General features: G+C 38.3%; 1 long non-coding RNA gene across 3 annotated transcripts; it reads right to left on the bottom strand.

The window, feature by feature from the left end:
- LOC109226873 lies at positions 556-18,622 on the bottom strand. 3 transcript variants are annotated; one of them, XR_002068176.1, is made up of 3 exons: positions 18,255-18,622; positions 17,890-18,027; positions 556-891 (listed from the first exon to the last, which is right to left on the bottom strand). It is a non-coding gene; the product is annotated as an uncharacterized LOC109226873 (long non-coding RNA). The 3 variants fall into 3 exon arrangements; XR_002068177.1 differs by having other exon boundaries at positions 556-904; XR_002068175.1 differs by lacking the exon at positions 556-891 and having other exon boundaries at positions 17,671-18,027.

The raw sequence follows: 20,129 nt of genomic DNA on the forward strand, positions 1-20,129 counted from the left end.
GCATGAATCAAATCTTCGCATAGTTCTGGAAGATCAGGAATAAAGGAAACAAACTGACGTTCTCATTTTCTTTTTCTTTTCCTTTTTACCTTAATGACTACTCTAATGAGAAAAGAGAAACAAAAGAAGCAAATCCTTTTTTTTGAATTTTCTAGACTGAATGTTCTATAACCTATTCTAAACTCAAGCTTAATGGATTTCTTTTTCCTTTTGACACAAATTCTCTATTAAGGCAAAATCCCTAAAGAGAAAAATATTTTTTGACCTATTTTTTAGGAAGGAAATCATGTTGTTTTCTTTTCTTCTATGTACAATGTCCTAAAGTTCTAATGAAAATAAAAGGATTTTTTTTTTCATTTTTCATTAGTTTCCCAAAGAAGAACCTCAAAAGAAAATCTTTTTGGATTTTTGAAATTACATACCTTAAAGAAAACTCTTTAAAGGGGTACTAAAAGAAAATTCTCTCTCTTTTTTTGAATTTTTAGTCTTAATATACTAAAGGAAATATAAAAGCAATTTTTATTTTGATATTATTTGCCTAAAGGAAAGATCACCTCAAAGGAATTTTTTTTTCATTTCTAGAATTAGCATTCTAAAGAAAATCTATAACGAAAATATAAAAGCGTAAAATTTCTCCTTTTTTTTTGGATTTTTTGACTTGTAACACATCTCCAAATACAAATAAGAAATACAATAACAAAAGACTAGGCAAACTCAACTAGACTATTACAAACTCTGATATCACCTAAAAGACTGAATGCCACTATACAAGACTAAAAAGTAAAACATGAACAATTGACTCAAAAACATAAAATGGCTCCTCGAGCAGCTCCTGAATGCAGTGATCCTGGGGTGTATGTCATGCTCGAACTCCGATAAGTAAATCCACACCTGTATGAGAAAACTTAAACCAACACTATATGAGACAATAATATTCCCTACTAGACACATGCAAGACATGATTGAGGTTATTTTTGCAAAATGGCTTATTTGGCCAAAAGATGGCTAGAAGTGCAAAATTTGGCTAAGACCCCGCAAAGCCAAGAACCTAACATTTATTAGGAAGACCGGACCCTATGTGGGTTGCCTACGTATCACGTCCCGAAAGACGAGAATCAGGTATGCGTAGTTCGGGCAGATTGGATATGGTGAGAATTTAAAAAAAATAACTAATTTAGAGAAAACATATTTTTTGTCTTTTCCTTGAAAATGATGAAACATGCAAAATCATTTTGGATTTTCTTTTTTTTTATTTTTTTATTTTTGGATTTTTGAAAAATGATAAAAAAGTGCAAAATCTTTTTTGAATTTTTCATGTTTTTTTTGTCTTTTTCTTAATAAAAATGTAACAAAAACATAACTAGGCCCTACTTGTTTTATTTTCACACTTCACCCTCTCTCTTTTTTCCTCTCTTTTTTTTCTTTTTTCATTTGCCCTCAACTATCATTGGTTTGCCAAATGACCCTTTTACCCTTGGAGAAATGCAACATGTAGCACATAAGATGCATCAGGATGGTCTTTTATTTTTGGGTACATCTGTCCTAGACGGACCCAACCCCTGTGTTGAGTCCCCAAGGTCAAATGCACATGATGCAAACAAGCGTTCCTACTAGGGATCCAACATGAGGCTGTGTTATTCTAGGTTCAAAACCTGGGCATTTGTTCTAGACTTGTGTACCCGAGCGGACAACTCGAGCCGAGGAGGGGGCTACGTACCGGGAACCAAAAGGCCATCCGGCTTTGTAACTTGTCCGAGCCTCTTTCTTATTTCAAGGTATGACACTAACAGAATAAGGAGTCTCGACCAGCGAGCACATCCCTGAAGATGAGAAGAGAACGGTTTCGTAGCAGTTTATATACAATTCAAATAATATCAAAGCGGTAAAAAGCGGCAATTAGCACATTAGGCTCAACATGTAAAAATCAGATAATAAATAAAGCCAACTATAACAGTTATTCTAAGCTTGAATTATGAACCCCGAACCATGAGTTCTGGGTTCTTGTCCCCAGTAGAGTCGCCAGAGCTGTCACACCTCCTTTTTTACTACACCCCCGTAAAGGGAGTATAAAAAAGGGAGTTTTTCCAATTAAAGGACAATCGAAACGGGATTATATTTATTAAAGATTCAGAGTCGTCACTTGGGAGATTTATGGTGTCCCAAGTCACCGGTTTAAATCCCGAATCGAGGAAAGGATTGACTCTGTATTACAGTCCACGAACCAGAAATCCGGGTAAGGAATTCTGTTAACCCGGGAGAAGGTGTTAGGCATTCCCGAGTTCCGTGGTTCTAGGACGGTCGCTCAACTGTTATAAATGGCCTATTATCTGATTTTAAAATATTTTTAACCTATGTGCAATTTTAACTTTTAACCGCTTTTATTTAATTAATTAAAGGAAGATTGCAACGTCATTTAAAATATGCTTCGAACCACGTCACATAAATGCACCCGCAGTCCATAACACATTTTATCTAACGTTGAGATTTGAATTTGGGTCACATAAATATGTACCCGAGTTTAGGAAGGTAAATTATTAATATAACGCGCCTAAAGCAACTACGCGTTTGCAATTTTGCGAGGGCCATGGAAATTCTCTTAATGGCACGCCTCATATTCTAAGGATTAAATCAAAATTAATTAAGCGAGGGCCATAACTATTTGTGTTACCTAATATAGCACACCTCCAATGTACTTAAAGGAGCCATTTTTCAATATCTTTAATAATACCAAACCTTACAGCCTTTTACAACTAAAACCTCATAACTTGCCAAAAGTTTAATAAAAGAAACTAAGCAAATGAGTATTCAGGAGTAGTAACAGCAAGTACTAATACTAATTTTTGTCCAAATGACACTAAGCCAATGAATATTCAGGAATAATAACGACAAATACTAATACTAATCTTGTCCAAATGAACTAAGCAAATGAGCGCTCATAGTTTTCTCCATTAGCTAGCACTGAATGAATAAATTAACGCCAAACTAAGTTATAGAACACCTAATAGAACTTAATCAAAGGATACCAAATAAACAAAAATAATATAAAATAAAAATGAATCAAAAGACATGCGGCAAAGACATAAACGAAAAATTACCATACCAATTTCTATATTGCATCTTTGAACATCGATGTAACTTTTCCTCATCTAAAACTTGATTTTTAATAACTTGAACAAACAGAAACGGACAAGACCATGGACCAACCCTCAACATCGACCTCGTCGGAAAACCTCGAACTCACATCGACATTTAGCTGGCGGCTGTTCTTTTCGTTCTCTTTCAAGAGAGTAACAATGGAGATTCTTGTTTTATCTTTTTTTTTTTGAGCTGCTGCTGTATCTTCAGAGAATCATTTAAGAATCATGGAAGATTGGAGGATTTTTGTTCGGTGGTTTTTTTTTTTCAAATGGAGAAGAAGAAGCTTAAGGTGTTCTCAGGTTGTCTTCATGCGTGTGTCATGGTGTTTTCCGGTGAGCTACTGGTTCTGGCGGGATTCACTGGTTGGGTTTTGGAGAAGATGAACCGATGGGGGGGGGGGTTGTTGGTCGAAGAAGAAGAGCGATGGGCTGCAGGTTATGGCTGCCTAGGTTTGAGGTGAAGAAGATTTCTGTTGGTTTTGGAAATGGAGGGGTGTGGAGTGGTCGATGGAAGCAACTGATTTCAGCTCTTGGTGGGGGACTCGTTTGTGATTTGCAGATGACTGAATGAGGAAGCAGCAGCATCTCTCCAAGTTTTTGGAAGAAGGACGAGCTCAACGTTTGTTTTCGCTCATTCTTAGATCTAGGATCATCCCGATTCCAGAAAATGGCGCTCAGCGTTCTTTTTTTGTGTCTCCATAGCTGATAGGTGTTAGTCCTATTATATAGGTCCAGGTCTAGGTTTACATTTTATATATTTTGCCAATTAGTCCCTAGGTCTTTTGTGTATTAGGTCTTTAGGGTCTTTTTTATTTGTTTTTTATTCCAAAGAAGCTCTAGAAGGGTCTCTAGGCTTAATGGACTAATCTGAATTGGGCCAAGAACTGGACTCTAAAACTCTTAAAATTGTGATCCAACACCTTAATTACTCCTTTTAAAATAAGATAAAAATACTACACAATGCAAAAGCTAACATAAAACTATTATATATTTTTTGTATTTTCAAGATTATGTAAAGATAGAAGGTACTATTTTTGTATATTATTATTATTATTATTATTTATTTAGAAGATACGTAAGTTAAAAATATTTTTTGTAATTTTTCATTTTTATGACGAAAATCAAGGAAAGAAGTCAAAAATAGTTGAAATAGCTATATTAGGCCTAAATTAAATATTTACATGCTAAAATATAAGAAATCTTGGGGAGGGTCAAAAATCACATGTCTACAATGTGTTTCAAAGCATGCCTTGACGGTAGTCTTTACTTCTTGTGTGCTTACCATCCTATGAATCCCCAAATCCTTATCACCCCTTCTATATGTTTGTATTTCTCCTGATTGGTGTGTGATTATGCCAGAGTCAACTATCTCTGAGCATGTCCAAACCAATCTGAAGATCTTTGATCGGTTGTGCAGCCAAATGTCTATGTATCCCCAACCCCTTGACCCCTGTATGACTGCTGAATTCTGTAAACTAGTTGTGTGTGATCTTTTCTTAAGGTGTTTTGTTTACTACTCCAACCTCTTTTCAAAAAATCTTTGTTGCTTTACTAATTGCTTTCAAAATAGACTTTCCAATACAGTCTTTAATAACCCTTTTCAACTTGTGTCCTGCACTTCCACTTTACTCTTAGTCAATAAGTTCTGCCCCCTCTAGTATGTGTACTGCCTTGGGATCCTCTTGAGAGCCCTCTGAACTCTGGCATACTGAGGCTGGCCTTTCCACACTGCACTGGTTCAATTCTTGGTTGCTAAGTCTAGGTATAAGCATTGCCCGGGGTTCTTGAGGCCCTTAGGGAACTTTGATGCACCTAGACTCTGATTTGTCTATGGAATTGAGGTTTATGAGACCATTGGAGGCTTTGGGAAACTCGGGCGTAATTAAGGGCTCCCTATAGAATAGCTTCTTGATTTTCTATTTTACTTATGTAATTCATTCATTGGCCTGTAATAATTTATAAACAGATATTTGGGGCATTTAGTAAAAAGGGTGGGTAGATGTATACTTTATGGGGTAATATGGCTAGAAATCCTGCTCTTAGGATCTCACTTTTAAAATCTGCCTGCTTTACTCAATAAAAAACATGCTCATAGGGATTTATGCTTTTAAATATGATTGCTTTGCCTAACAGAAATCATGTCTATAGGATCTCACTTCTAATTTCGTTTGCATCAGTAGAAATCATGTTCCTAAGGTTCTGCATTTTGTCATATTAAAAACCATGTTCATAGGCTCCAAACCATCATGTCTTAAATCAGTAGATGCCATGCCTATAGGACTCAACTCCGATTCAGTTTTAATAAGTCTTTCTGTATGTTGTTGCAAATCGACTAAAATCAGTAATACGCCTAGATATCATGCCTATAGGGATCTATACTCGCAATTCTGTCTGGTAATTTAATTCAGCCTAACAAATCAATTTCATTACGCCTAGTTCATTTCAAAAGCTGGTCTTACTAAGCGTTAACATTTTCTGAAACAAGTTCTTTCAAAATTGCATCGATCCCATTAGATACCATGCTTATAGGTATTAAAGGAGTCTATCTCGAAAACCTATTGTTTCTACATTAATATAGACACAGTATACTGCATATAGGCAAGCCTTAGGGCATTTTCAAAACTGCATTCCCCTGAAGATCTTTCTCTCTCGTTTAATGTTTCTGATTCTAATAACTTTTAAAAGATTCCTTAGGCAACTGCTCTGAACCTAAAAGGGTTTGTTGGTTTCTGCATGGTCACCCAGAGATCCTGCTTTAGGACTTTTATTGATAAAGACCTTGACTGTGTTTGAGTCGTGCTGCTTGTATGGTTACTTGAGGAGGAAATTTTGAGCCTTTTATCTGCTTCCATTATGTGTAAAGTCCTACATGTTTTGACTGTCTCCTTAGAATTTTGCCCTTTTAAAACCTTAGGGGTACGTCTAGAACCACCTATAGGTAGAGGTCCTAACTCCCTCCAGGACCATTAAGAAGGGACGGGTAGCAGCACGCAATAGAGATCGCTGACCAACTCTCGCTTTGCATGACCACTAAGGGGATGGGAAGGGTAGATATGGATATGATGACTAAACGCTAATGTCACATGTAGCCCCTCATTGAAGAGTGTTTACCGGACATTGTGTGGGGTGATCCTATAGGATAACCAACCTAGGACCTCCCTCCCTCCAAATCCTCTTTGCTTGAAACTCTATTTTCTTTTTTTTCTACGACCTGTTTAAATTCCTATTTTATACAATGCCCAACATGCTCTACTTGCAATTATTTGCTTCAATCGTTTATTTATGGACTAATGTGTGAATATAAGTTCGGCCGGGACCCACATTTGTGGACCAAGAGGGGTGCCTAACACCTTCCCCTCGAGGTTATTTCGAGCCCTTACCCTAATCTCTGGTAATGCAAACCTACCCAAGAGTTAATCGCTCTAGGTGCCCTAGCGCACCATAATCCGTTAGGTGGCGACTCTTCAAATACTCGATTCCCAAAAAGGAAATGAGTCATTTTAGAATCGTTAGTTGTCGCTAGGGGAATTGAACGCAATGTGATATTTCTATCTGATAAGTGCCCTAACGCTAACATGTTGGCTTTGTTTTGCTCTTCTTTGTTGCTTTCATTGTTATCATAACAGAGGGTGGTTAGTTTGTGGCACTTTGGCGATTCATCCATACAACACAAGGTCAAAAAGCAAGGAAGCCATGGCTAGCAAAGACTTGGATACATGAGTTGTTGATCCCTCGAGGGAGATTGTGGAGTCGGAATCTGAATTGAAAGAGGGGGTCCAAAGGCTGAAACAACAAATGTCTGAAATGAGTCAAGCATGGGCCAATGGTCAAGGACCACCCCATTCTTATGTTTTCCCAGAGTTTACACCCATCTCGACTATTACCACTCCGGTTTCATTGCCTGATCAATTCTATCCATTTATGTTCAGTCTTTATCCCAATTGTACGACTATAGCTGGAACTTCTGTTGCGTACGCCCAAAGTGTGCCATTGACAACCAATCAGACAACCACTACAATTATGCCTGTCTTCACCATCCTACAGCCGACGGTGGTGCATAGGAAAACTCATGAGTCACAATTTGCTACCCAGCAAGAACAATGCCACTCTCCTGAGTACCATTCTTACCTATTTGATCTTCCTGCAAAGATTGAGAAGCCTGACCGAAAGATAGCACCGGAAGAAATAACCCAAAGACTGAAAAGCTTAGAACAACAGTTGAAAAACATACAAGGGCTGGCAGGTCAGAAGAGTATTGCCTTCAAGGATCTATGTATGTTCCCCGATGTTCATTTGCCACTTGGTTTCAAGACTCCCAAATTTGAAAAGTATGATGGACAGGGAGACCCCATAGCCCACCTGAAAAGGTATTGCAATCAACTAAGAGGTGCGGGAGGAAATGAAGAATTACTGATGGCTTATTTTGGGGAAAGTCTTATGGGTGTAGCTTCCGAATAGTTTATTGGTCAAGACACATCTTGCTGGTATGTCTGGGATGACATGGCCCAGGCCTTTGTCAAACAGTTCCAATATAACATTGACATCGCCCCAGACCGTAATTCCCTTTCAAACCTGAAGAAGAAACCAACTGAAAGTTTCAGGGACTATGCCATTAAATGGAGAGAACAAGCAGCTAGAGTTAAGCCACCCATGGATGACCACGAGCTAATCACTGTCTTCCTTCAGGCTCAAGAGCCCGATTACTTTCAAAACATGATATCCGCAGTTGGCGAATCATTCCCGGAAGCAATCAAAATAGGAGAAATGGTAGAGAATGGCCTTAAGACAGGCAAAATTATAAGTCAAGCATCTCTCAAAGCTGCAACTCAGGCTGTCCAAACTGAATTTGGTAATTTTAGTGGCACGAATGAGAAGGTTAAAGAAATCATGATGACATCAGGGTCGAGAAGAGGTCCTAGAAGAACATCTCGAAGGCATGACCAGCCTCGCTTGTTTTTTGACTATTCCCCTGAGAACCCACAATACTCTGTTGCTCCACCCTAGTATGTTGTCCAGCCACCAAGACACCCCAGAAGGCGAGCGCCAGCACCGCAAAATCTCCACCAGCCTCCACAAAATTTTCAAGTGCCCCATAACCCACATCCAAGCCAGGGGTATAGAGGTAAACAAAGGTTGAAAGATAATTTTACATCTAGGAGAGTCATATACAAGCTTATTTGAGAAATTAAAGCATTATGACCTAATCGCACCTATTCCTCTGAATTATGTGGACCCGTGTGCAAAAAGCTTTGACCCTTCTAAAAGGTGTGAATATCATTCCAATGCCCAGGGGCACAATGTCGAAAGTTGTCGGGATTTTAAAAGAGAAATAGAAAGAATGATTCAAGAAGGGATAATTGTGATCCAGGACAGTGACACCCAGAAGATCGCGCAGAATCCTTTACCTGCACATAATGATACACACTTTGTGAGGAGGATGCATGGTGACACGGAGTATGAGAATCCTCTTGGAAACTTGCTGACTGAAGTTAATGATATTGAAATTGGTGAAGGTCCCAGTAATTTTGATGTGCAATCCAGTGGCTAAGATGTCGAGCTTGGTAATTGGAAAGACACTCCTTTCTTGGCTAGCTAGGGAGGAGTTTTGGTGGTTTATTTTGTTGTCATTTCTATTGTCCAGGTTATTTCGGGGTTGTAATCCGGACATTGTCTTGTGGCTCAAACCTTTCTTCTTCTTATTTTATCTAGTTCGTTTAGTTATAGTAACTCGTCTAGTGTTATTTTGGATTGTTCCAGGGTTGTAACCCATGTCTATTTTGCTTGTTTTGTTCAAACCCTTTTCACCATCTGTCTAATGCAATCTCTTGTTTTCTGTTAGTTCTAGTCAGTTTTTGTTTAGGTCACTTTTCCTTTTATAGTTCTTTTCATGTTGAGTCTAGTGACATGACATGCACACATAATTCTCAGCCTGGTCTTGAAAGTTAGTCTAATCATGAAGCAATGACACGGTTTTGAATAAAATAAAAGGAGGCATTTGAGGAAACAAGTAAAGTTTCACGCATCCTGAGATAACTTGAAGCTTGAATTGAGTGAAACTGAGGCAGTTAGTTTGGGAAATCAAGAATTACACCCCGTGAATGTCGAAACCCGGACTTCTCCCCGCGCGAGAGGGGAAAAAAAGGGGCGCGACATGATGTATGTGGCTGTTAGGATACAATCCCCCTAGAATCGTAATGGTATATGGGCTTGAAATCTTAATGCTCTTCTTATCTCATGAATGTGCCTGTATTTCTTTCCACCACCCCATTTTGTTGTAGGGTGTGAACTGAACTACTTTGGTGAACTATACATTTGGATCATATCTGAAAACTTTAACAGAAGCAGAAAACTAATTGTGTATTAACTGCAGAAAATAAGCAAGACAACATAGACATCACTTTTCAGTCTTAATAGGAATGTCCAGGTCATTCTAGAGTAATCATCAACAAGAGTAAGGAAGTATTTAAAACCATTGTAAATGGACACTCTATATGGACACCAAACATCCATATGAACAAGACTAAATGGGGAATTTACTCTGGTTACACTACTAGGAAATGGTAGTCTAACTTGTTCGGCCAATAGACATATAGAACAAGTATTATTTGTTGATTTAGAGACATGATCTTTTATTGAAGGTATTTTCTGTAGAACAACAACTGTAGTGTGGCCTAGCCTTTGATGCCACAAACCATCATAATGGCTTTGAACTGAAGAGGACATACATTTAGAAGAGAGGGCATCAGCATGTGTGAATGGATTGAGGATGTATAGGCCTCCCCTTAGTCTACCAATCCTCTTCACCATGACATGAAGATGTCCTGAAACAGGCAGAAATATGGATAAAAGTTAACTGAACATTTCAATTCTCTAGTGTACTTAGTGTCGACGCCCCCTTTTTCTCGCGAAATCGGGTTTACGACATTTGGGAAGACAACTCTATTCCCGTTTGGGAATTGGGTTTTTGGATTTGAAGAGTCGCCACCTAATGATTAAGTGCATTAGGAAACTAAGGGTTTTTGAGTTGGAAAACCAGAGTTCGGGTAAGGGCTAGAAATTATCTCAAGGGGAAGGTGTTAGGCACCCCTCAAGATCCACTAGTGTGGTTTCCGGCCATGCTATGTTGTGACTTTAATGCAAATAGATACACAAATGATTTTACACATAAGGGTTGCAAATAGATACGTGACAAGTATGTGGGATCAAGGTCCAGATGATCTACAATTTGTTTAAAGGGGGGACTAAACGCAGAAAATTAATCAATACATTGAATAAACAGAGAAAAATTTGGAAGAAAAGGAATAATGCAGTAAAATTAAGGAGGAGTTTTGAGTAGTTGAAAAGACAAGATTTTATTGATATTAAACAAAGTTGTATAAGGAAACGGGTCCTAGGTTTGTAAATCACATGGATCATCCACACAACACCGGTAATCAATCGTACGCGTAGGGTTATCGTGTGATCATCATCTCCATGTCTACCCTTCCCACCCCGTTAAGGTATTAAGCGCGAAATAGTCTCGTTTACTTATTGCATGCTATTACCCGTCCCACCTATCAGTCCTGGAGGCTTTTAGGACTACTAATCCTAAAGGGAGGAAGCTTGGCTTTTCAGAGGTTTAAAAAGGTTAAAATACTAAGGCGTCAAGCAAAACACATGAAAGCAGTTATGGGAGCACAAAACAATTAAGGCTCAGATAAACCTCCTTTAATCCAGAAAATCATATAGTTTAGCATGTCTTACATGTACTGATTAGGTCAAAATTATGCTTAACGTTAGGCAGGCTGGTTCATTACATGTTTTCAGGCAAGAAGTTCGCATTAGGCTCGCCTGGCTGCAACTTATCGAAGACCGGTGCAATTAATTAACTACATACTTGTTTGCCTACGTGATGGCCTATAGGCATGGCATCTACTGGTTTCAAGAATAAAGAAACAAACTGATTAAGAAAGTTGCCAGTTTTAACAGAATGGTGCGAGTTCTGTAATTAGTGCTAATCTTAAAACGAGTGATTCAGATTTGATTGATAGTTCCTATAGGCATGCTTTCTAGCGTCGTTAATTTAAACACTTTTTACAGGCGTAGCAAGAGCGCAAAAATCCTATAGGCATGGTATCTAAATACTGTTAGTTGTTAATCCTATAAATAGGTTTGCCTAGTGACCAATGCATGCGTAGAGTTTGGATTTATAGTTACTTATAGGCGTGGTATCCATATGGAGATGCAAAATTCCTATAGACATGGTATCTATATGGATGCATAAACCTATAGACATGGTATCTATATGTGCAGAAGTGAAGAAACCCTATGGACATGATATCTATGTGGAGAAGTGCAGAAACCTTATAGACATGATATCTATGTGGATGCATAAACCTATAGACATGGTATCTACATGTGATATGCAAATGTGCAAAGCTGTAGGCAAGATACATGAGTACAGAAGTGTGGTAATTCCCTATGAGCATGATATCTACCCCTTTGCATGCATGGTTACCCTTCCCTTTTCACTAATCACCCCAGAGGTTATTACAAAATTCTATTACAGACCAAGATGAATCGAAAACGGGAAATAAAATTACAATCAGAACTCTTAAGCTGCATCCAAGGAGCCTAATTCAAACCCAAGGTCTAACAATATGATATGAGCCAATTGCCAACTGCCAGGATCAGGTTCCAAAGCCTTTCTCTTATCCGGGATGTGTCAAAGTTCCAAGGAGTTTCAAGAACTCCAGGCAATGCTCACACCAAGATATCATTACAGAACTAAATTAAAGTTCAGTGTAGAAGGGTCAGCCCTCCAATGTCCAAGTTCAGAGGGAGCTCAAGGTCCCAAGGCAAGGCTCATTGGAGGGGGGCAGAACTTAGAGTCTAGGAACAAGTGTAAGTGAAATAGATGGATATAAGGGATGCCAAGGCAGGCTGGTGGTCATGCCCAGCAACATAAAATGCTGGAACACCCCTGACCAGCCCACTAGCCAAACATTGGAGAGTCCAGGACCTATTGATGGTCAAACCATGGCCTGGGCAGTAATTGGGATACTGTCAGGCCAAGGTTTCAACTCAACACATAAAGGCGTTAGGGGGTAGGGATTCATATAAAAACAGAAGCAAAGAAAGAAAAATACTCAGCATAAGCTACAAAGCAGAACAACAAACTACACAGAAGAATGAAACTATAGAATAAACATATAGGGATGGGGCAAAAGTTTAAATGAAAGGGCATACCAGTTTTCAGAAACAAGCAAGTACGGAGAAGCAGTAGACTCAGGGAAGCCAAGTTGCAATCAAGAAGCAAGAGTGTAAGCTTTTAGAAGAGAGTTGTGATGATTAAAAATCTTATGTGTGTTTAAAAAATTTGTGTCATGTATTTATAATGCCGAAGAGAAGCAGAAATAGTTAAGAAAATAGTTTGAAAATCAATCACACAAGGTTTCCCCTTAATTAAGGGATTCTGATTTCAAACGGGCAAGGTAAATAAGGAAAGGAGTTAATTAAAGACTTTTCAAAGTAATGCAAGAAGGGTAAATACATAATAGTTATTTAAGGAAAGGCTTTTGACAGTACACGGTCATGCAAATTAAGGAAAGGAAATCAGTTGACAGCCAAGCAATCAAGGGTCAAAATTTTTATGTAAATGAACCAAGTCAGAAAAAGGTGAAGGGAGGCTTCACTTAAGAAGAATCAGTAGCAATCAATTAACCCCCAAAAAAAGGATTCTGATTCGAACACAAATTGGAAAACCTTTTGAAGAAAGATTTTAACACATGTAAAAGGGGTTGTCATGCTAATCAGAAGAGTTCATACACAAAAGGATTCAAACTTATTATATGGATCCAAAGTGAATTTGAGAGAGTCCAGGGCTCGAATGGAACCCTAGCCCAAACATACAAGACCACACTCGTCAAAAAACCCCAAATCCTAGGGTTTTCGACTTGAACCAAATGCAAAGAAGAGAAACAAGCAAATACAGTAGAAAGTTTAATGTAAAATAGAGTAAGGGAATTAATTTGAAACACAAATGAGAGTAGAAGAGCCAGTAGAGGCAAATACGCTTAAGCAGGCATAGTAGGAACACTTAATGAACATGGTTGAAAAATGCAGTAGACGAATCATATCAAGTCATAGTGGAAGGCAAGTAGCAAAACATAGCATGTGAGACATAGCATAGAAACATGGCATATAAACATAGCATGTGAAAACATAGTAGAGAGAAGAATAAAATACAGAAAACATGGTAGAAGAACATGTATATATGAAAACACATAAGAATATAAAACACACATAAGAAAGGAAGAAGAAAAGTCGGAAAACACTGAAGTAATTTTCGGAAAAGCCCTAAACCAGAAAAGATAGCGACTTGAAAGTAAGATNATCGGGCCGATCGCCTCGGTATGAATAGATGCATCTATAAGCGCGCCGTCGACCCTCGGCAAGTGCACAGTTTATTTCTGTTGGATCGGGTCGTCGCCTCGGTATTATGTGCGCATGTAAATTATGGAAAAGCCTATACATGCTTTAATTTGCCATTATCTCCTATGATAAAATTATAAACTTGATGCTGTAAAGTTCTTGACTTATGCCACTTGCCATAAACTGTTGATACTTGTAAATTCCATGATTCGAATACATCATACTTATATATTATATATATATATATATATTAATTGACCTTAGTAAGTATCGAGTCGACCTCTCGTCTCTACTTCTTCGAGATTAGACGGGATACTTACTGGGTACATATTGTTTATGTACTCATGCTACACTTCTGTACTTAAATGTACAGGATTTGAGGCAGGTGGATCCGGACATCACTCTGGTGCATATCAGTGAGCGCATCTGGGACTTCTACGGTGAGCTGCACTCCCTTCTTGCCGATCCGCAGCCGAAGGAGTCTTCCTTGTTTTTTTTTGTTGTTGTTTCTGTCTATCCTGATTCAGACAGTAGGATAGGGCATTATTCATTTTGTGTATATTCTACTAGTTGCCCTTAGCTTGTGACACCAGGTTCTGGCACACACAGTAGTAGACGTCATTTTTGGGTTGTATAACTGTCTTTACATTTTATTGATCTTTACTGGTTTATGACTTTATTTGGGGGAAAAATCTATTATAATGGCTTTCTTTTGGCAAGGGTAAAATGAGAATTTAATTATACTTCCGCGTTGGCTGGCCTGACAAATGGTGTCGGGCGCCATCATGACCTATTATGGAAAATGGGTCGTGACAATAACTGTTAAAATAAGACTGACCGTCAAAACAAAACTATTTTTGGTATTTTTCAAGATTAAAAATGACTACAAAACATTAATGAAACTATTTTTTTGTAATTTTTATTTTTTTGTAATAAAATAAAGTAAAAGAGTCAAAATTAATTGAAATAGCGATATTAGGCTGGCCTGACAAATGGTGTCGGGCGCCATCATGACCTATTATGGAAAATGGGTCGTGACAATGACTGTTAAAATAAGACTGACCGTCAAAATAAAATTATTTTTGGTATTTTTCAAGATTAAAAATGACTACAAAACATTAATGAAACTATTTTTTTGTAATTTTTATTTTTTTGTAATAAAATAAAGTAAAAGAGTCAAAATTAATTGAAATAGCGATATTAGGCCTAAATTAAATATTTACATGCTAAAATATAAAAAATATTGGGGAGGGTCAAAAATCACATGTCTACAGCTGCCCCTCTTTTACTGGAAATACGAAGTATTTTCAGAAAAAGAACGACTAGACAGGTTTTTGACCCGACCCTTATTTAAAGAGACCAAAAGCTAAAAGAAAGGAGAATGTGACCGAGCCCTGGTATCTGAGCTGCCTACATATCCTTGGCTATAAAGGAATCAGGACACGTGTAGTTCAGAAGTGAGTGAGATGATGGAGTATACCGAGGTGGAGAGCCGATCGAGGTGCCGTTCCGCCGAGGTTCTGGTCTGCGGTCCTGTTATTACATCAAAAATCAAAAAATGAAAAAGTCTAGCTAAGCGTGTCAACTACGAGTTACAAGAAGTGCGTCTCCTAGGGGTGAAACTTCAATGGCTCANACACATATAAAAGGGGTTGTCATGTTAATCAGAAGAGTTCATACACAAAAGGATTCAAACTTATTATATGGATCCAAAGTGTATTTGAGAGAGTCCAGGGCTCGAATGGAACCCTAGTCCAAACATACAAGACCACACTCGTCAAAAAACCCCAAATCCTAGGGTTTTCGACTTGAACCAAATGCAAAGAAGGGAAACAAGCAGATACAGTAGAAAGTTTAATGTAAAATAGAGTAAGGGAATTAATTTGAAACACAATGAGAGTAGAAGAGACAGTAGAGGCAAATACGCTTAAGCAGGCATAGTAGGAACACTTAATGAACATGGTTGAAAAATGCCGTAGACGAATCATATCAAGTCATAGTGGAAGGCAAGTACCAGAACATAGCATGTGAGACATAGCATAGAAACATGGCATATAAACATAGCATGTGAAAACATAGTAGAGAGAAGAACAAAATACAGAAAACATGGTAGAAGAACATGTATATATGAAAACACATAAGAATATAAAACACACATAAGAAAGGAAGAAGAAAAGTCGGAAAACACTGAAGCATTTTCGGAAAGCCCTAAACCAGAAAAGAGGCAACTTTGAAAGTAAGATTTTAAAAAGAAAAATTGGGGAAACCACTTGAAAACTCAAGATAAAGCATGAATACACACAGATCTGGAGATAACCGGAGAAGAACCTCGATAGTTAGGGTTTTCAGATGAACCCTAGAATGAGAAAGGCTTCGAAAACGTCCGATCTAAGTCGGATGAGACTGGGAACAGGCTCAGGAGGCTAAGATGTGCCGGAGCCAGGCCGGAGATGGCCGGGAACCTCAAGTCGGCGGAGGTCTGGGTGGAGACCTTTGAGGTCTAGCCTCGAACCTTCGAGTACCAAGCACATAGGAGCGATAAGAGGTGCGCATAGATCATCCATGGCCTCAGAGGCCATGGGTTCTGGTGAGTTAGAGGTCGAAAATGGGGGGAAGGTGATTAGGGTTTCAAGAACACTCGAGAGAGAGTTTGAGAGGGGGAGGGTGTTCAGGGGCGGCTACTAAAATGAAAATGAGGGAATTAGGGTTAGTCATTAGGTTTAATTAAGGAAGCGAATTGAGGACGTTGATCTCAAAGATCAACGGTTCAGATCAAAGGGGGCTTGGGTCGGGCTGGTTTAAACAGGTTATTGGGCCATTTGGGTTTAATTAAAAATCTGATGGGTATGGGGCTAAATTGGCTATAATTGAAATAATAAGGGATGTTTGTTAAATGTCCAATTTTCCCCTTTTATTATTTTATAAAAATAGTAAGAAATGATTCAAAAATAAATTACAGGTACTGAACTAATTAATAACATATAAATATTAATGTAAAAATACTAAAAGTGATTTTATGATTATGAAATGCTGTTAATTGTAAAATAGGCCATAATTGCAATTGTATGCAATTTAGCTAAAAAAAAATACCAAACAAATGTATAAAAATACGCAAAAATTACTTTAATTATATCTTAGTGTAAATATAAGAATGAAATAAATTATTCACCAAAAATTCTAGTTTGGGAATAATTATTGAATTTTATACTATTAAAATAGACAACAAATTAATTTTAAGATCTTTAAAAAATAAGGAAAAAATACCAAAACTCTAGGGCATGCTTATATATGCATGTACATACTATTTTGAGAATATTTTGAGTATATATAAATACATAGGGAAAAATTGGGTATCAACACTTAGTGTCACACCTCCTTTTTCCTACACCCGTAAGGGAGTTTTTTCCAATTTAAGTGACAATCGAAACGGGATTATTTATATTAAAATCAGAGTCGCCACTTGGGATAGTTTATTGGTGTCCCAAGTCACCGGTTAAAATCCCGAATCAAGATAGGTTAACTCTATTTATGGTCTGCGCACACAGAAATTCGGGTAAGGAATTCTGTTAACCCGGGAGAAGGTGTTAGGCATTCCCGGGTTCTGTGATTTTAGCACGGTCGCTCAACTATTATTATTGGTCTAATTATCTGATCTTTTACACGTCTTAAACCTATTGTGCATTTTTAACTTTTTAGCTGCTTTTAATATTTCGGGAAAAGTTCAAGGTTATTTAAAACACATCGTAAGCTACGCTACATGAAATGCACCCCTGGTTCACGACACGTTCTATTTAACCTTGTTAGAAATTAGAACCGGGTCACATGAAATGATCACCCAGATTTTAGATTTATGTATCGTGACCATGCCACGGGAATCGTACCCAGGGTCACGATGATTTATTTATCCTTAGTTTGACTTACATGAATCCATTTACTTTTACAATTCTACTGCATAGAATACCTTCATAGAGAAACATCAGGAACTGAGTAAGCTTAGGAATTCAAACCAAAGGTATGGAATCATTAAGATTGATGTATGCAAGTTATATATCAACACAAAATACATAATACTATCCTAGTGACACTTGGAATTTATTCAATTCTCTTTTAGAATCTCAAATATATCAATTTGATGCTTCTAGTTCTTATATATTGACAAGAATAACAAGGGACAATATTCACCTACTCAGAGTTAAGGCAACTAAATCGTTCCAACAGTGAAGAAAACGGGATAAAAATACAAAGAACTGGAGGATAGATTATACATAACTCAAACAACAAATAAAGTAAAGCAACCAAGGATTGATAACAACCTATAAATTAGAACAAAAGGACGAACCTTTTATATACATGGAGATGAATACAAAGATACAAGCTTGACGAGAGAGCTCGAACAAGCCGGACCGGGCACGGAGAACTTCACCGGCGACGAACTCGAATCAACCTCGATTTAACTCCATTCCCATACTCGAAGAACCTAAAATCAGAATCAAATGAAGAACAGAAACGTTATCATTGGCAGACTCGAACTTCAAATGGAAATCCGAATCAAATAATTCAAAACGACTCCATATTTGAAATCGAAATCCACAGAAAAAGACCAAAGTGTTTTTGGATTTTCGATTTAGAAATCTAATAGAACTGATTTTTATATCTAAACTGGGATACTAAATCAGAAAGGACAAGTCAGAATCGAAACCAAACCCTTCCCCTCGATTTCGTTCACTTTCCGTCACCCTCTGTCCGGTTCCCTTCTCCGTTCCCTCCTCCGTTTCCCCTCAACTGTATCTGCGTATATGGTTGAAGAAGAAGCAGAACTGATGTGTTTGTTTGGGTGTAGTGGCTTCTTCCTTGTGTGTATATTTTTCCAATGAAGAAGACGATCAGGGGGGTCGTTTGTGTTTGGTTGAAGAACGGCGGAAGGATTCTGTTGAAGGAGATAGAAACGATGGGGGGGGGGGGTCCTTGAAAACGGCACTGCCTCCTTCAGCTGCTCTAGCTTTATGCGTAGGTCTATATCTCTTCTTTTTGTGTATTTCAGCTCATTAGGCGTTAGCTTCTTTTTCCAAACGGCTGATGAGGTCCCCTTTTGTGTATAGGTTTAGATTAGTTTTATAGGTTCTTTTAGGTTAAGGGGTATGGGCCTAGGAATTATGGGCTTGGGAATTATGGGTTAGATCCAAAAATTAGGCTTAAAAATGGATCGTTTGAGCCCAAATTTTATTCTTTCCCCGCGAACGAGACTAAAATGCGATCTCATTTATTAATTAGTCCTACTTATGTAAAATAACTGTAACGACCCGACCGGTCGTTTTGCATTTTTGAACCCCGTTCCCTTAAATAAGACTTCCCGCACTTGCTTATGCTAATTTATGACTTGCGGGGATGGGTGGTTCGGAAGTTAGAAGAGTTTTGAGCAAGAATAAGTCTAGTTGCTTCTTTAAGTTTCTTTAAAAAAGGCCAAGTTTGACTTCGGTCAACATTTTGGGAAAACGGACCCAGAATCGTGATTTGGCAATTTCTAAGGATCCGTGGGAAAATATGGGACCTGGGTGTATGCCCAGAATCGAATTCCGAGGTCCCTAGTCCGAGTAATGAATTTTTATGTGAAATTGTTAAGTTAAAGTTTCAAAGGTTTAAATAAACTAAGAAATCATTGTTTTCCTAGGTATCGTGTTCGGATCTCGATTCCGAAACTTGGTACCAGTCCGAAATATCAGTTAAGAGTTACCTGTAAAATTTGGTGTCAATCCGAGTAGTTTAAGGGCGTTTTGACCCGTTGGAGGAGAATTAAGAACTTGAAGTTCAATGATTTGATTCATTTGGTTTTGGGGTTGATTCCCCGATTTAGCGTTGTTTTGAGTGTTTCGAGGGTTCGAGTAGGTCCGCCTCGTGATTTCAGACTTGTCGGTATGTTCGGGCGGGGCTCGGGAGCCCCGAGCGTCAAATGGTCGAGGTGCGAGTGAAGTTGAAAACTTAGGAAAAACCTTATATGCTGCTTCTGTCATAACCGCTTCTGCGACTCTTGGACCGCAGAAGCGAGACCGTAGAAGCGGTCGTTTTATCGCAGAAGTGGAAGGGGCCAGGCCCAGGGAAAACCGCAGGAGCAGACCCCTAACCGCAGAAACGGTCCATCCGCCCAGGCCTAGAAACGCAGAAGCGGTGGGCTTTCCGCTTAAGCGGCCTCGCAGAAGCGAGGTTATGACCGCAGAAGCGGCCCAGGCCCCCTTGCCCANCACAAGGTCACTTGGCATCATCCCAATTTGTTCATTTCAATCTTCTCTTTTCTTTTCTTTTCTAGCACTTCTTGGCTTGCTCATTTTCCTTCCTCTTTTTTTCTAATTTTCACTCTTTTCTTTCCTCTTGTTTCTCACATCCCACAACATCTCTTTTTTTTCTTTTTCTTTTTCTTCTTTTTTTTTTCTTTTAAATCTTTTTTTTTCAATTTTTTTTTGTTTCCTTTTTTCTTAAAAAGAAAATGATTCGATCGAACCTATGTAGGTTGTCTACGTATCATGACGCCGCATGAATCAGATCTTTGCGTAGTTCGGGAAGATCGGAAATAAAGTAAACAAACTA

The sequence above is a fragment of the Nicotiana attenuata genome, chromosome 6 (genome assembly GCF_001879085.1).
Source record: "Nicotiana attenuata strain UT chromosome 6, NIATTr2, whole genome shotgun sequence".
Lineage (NCBI taxonomy): Eukaryota > Viridiplantae > Streptophyta > Magnoliopsida > Solanales > Solanaceae > Nicotiana > Nicotiana attenuata.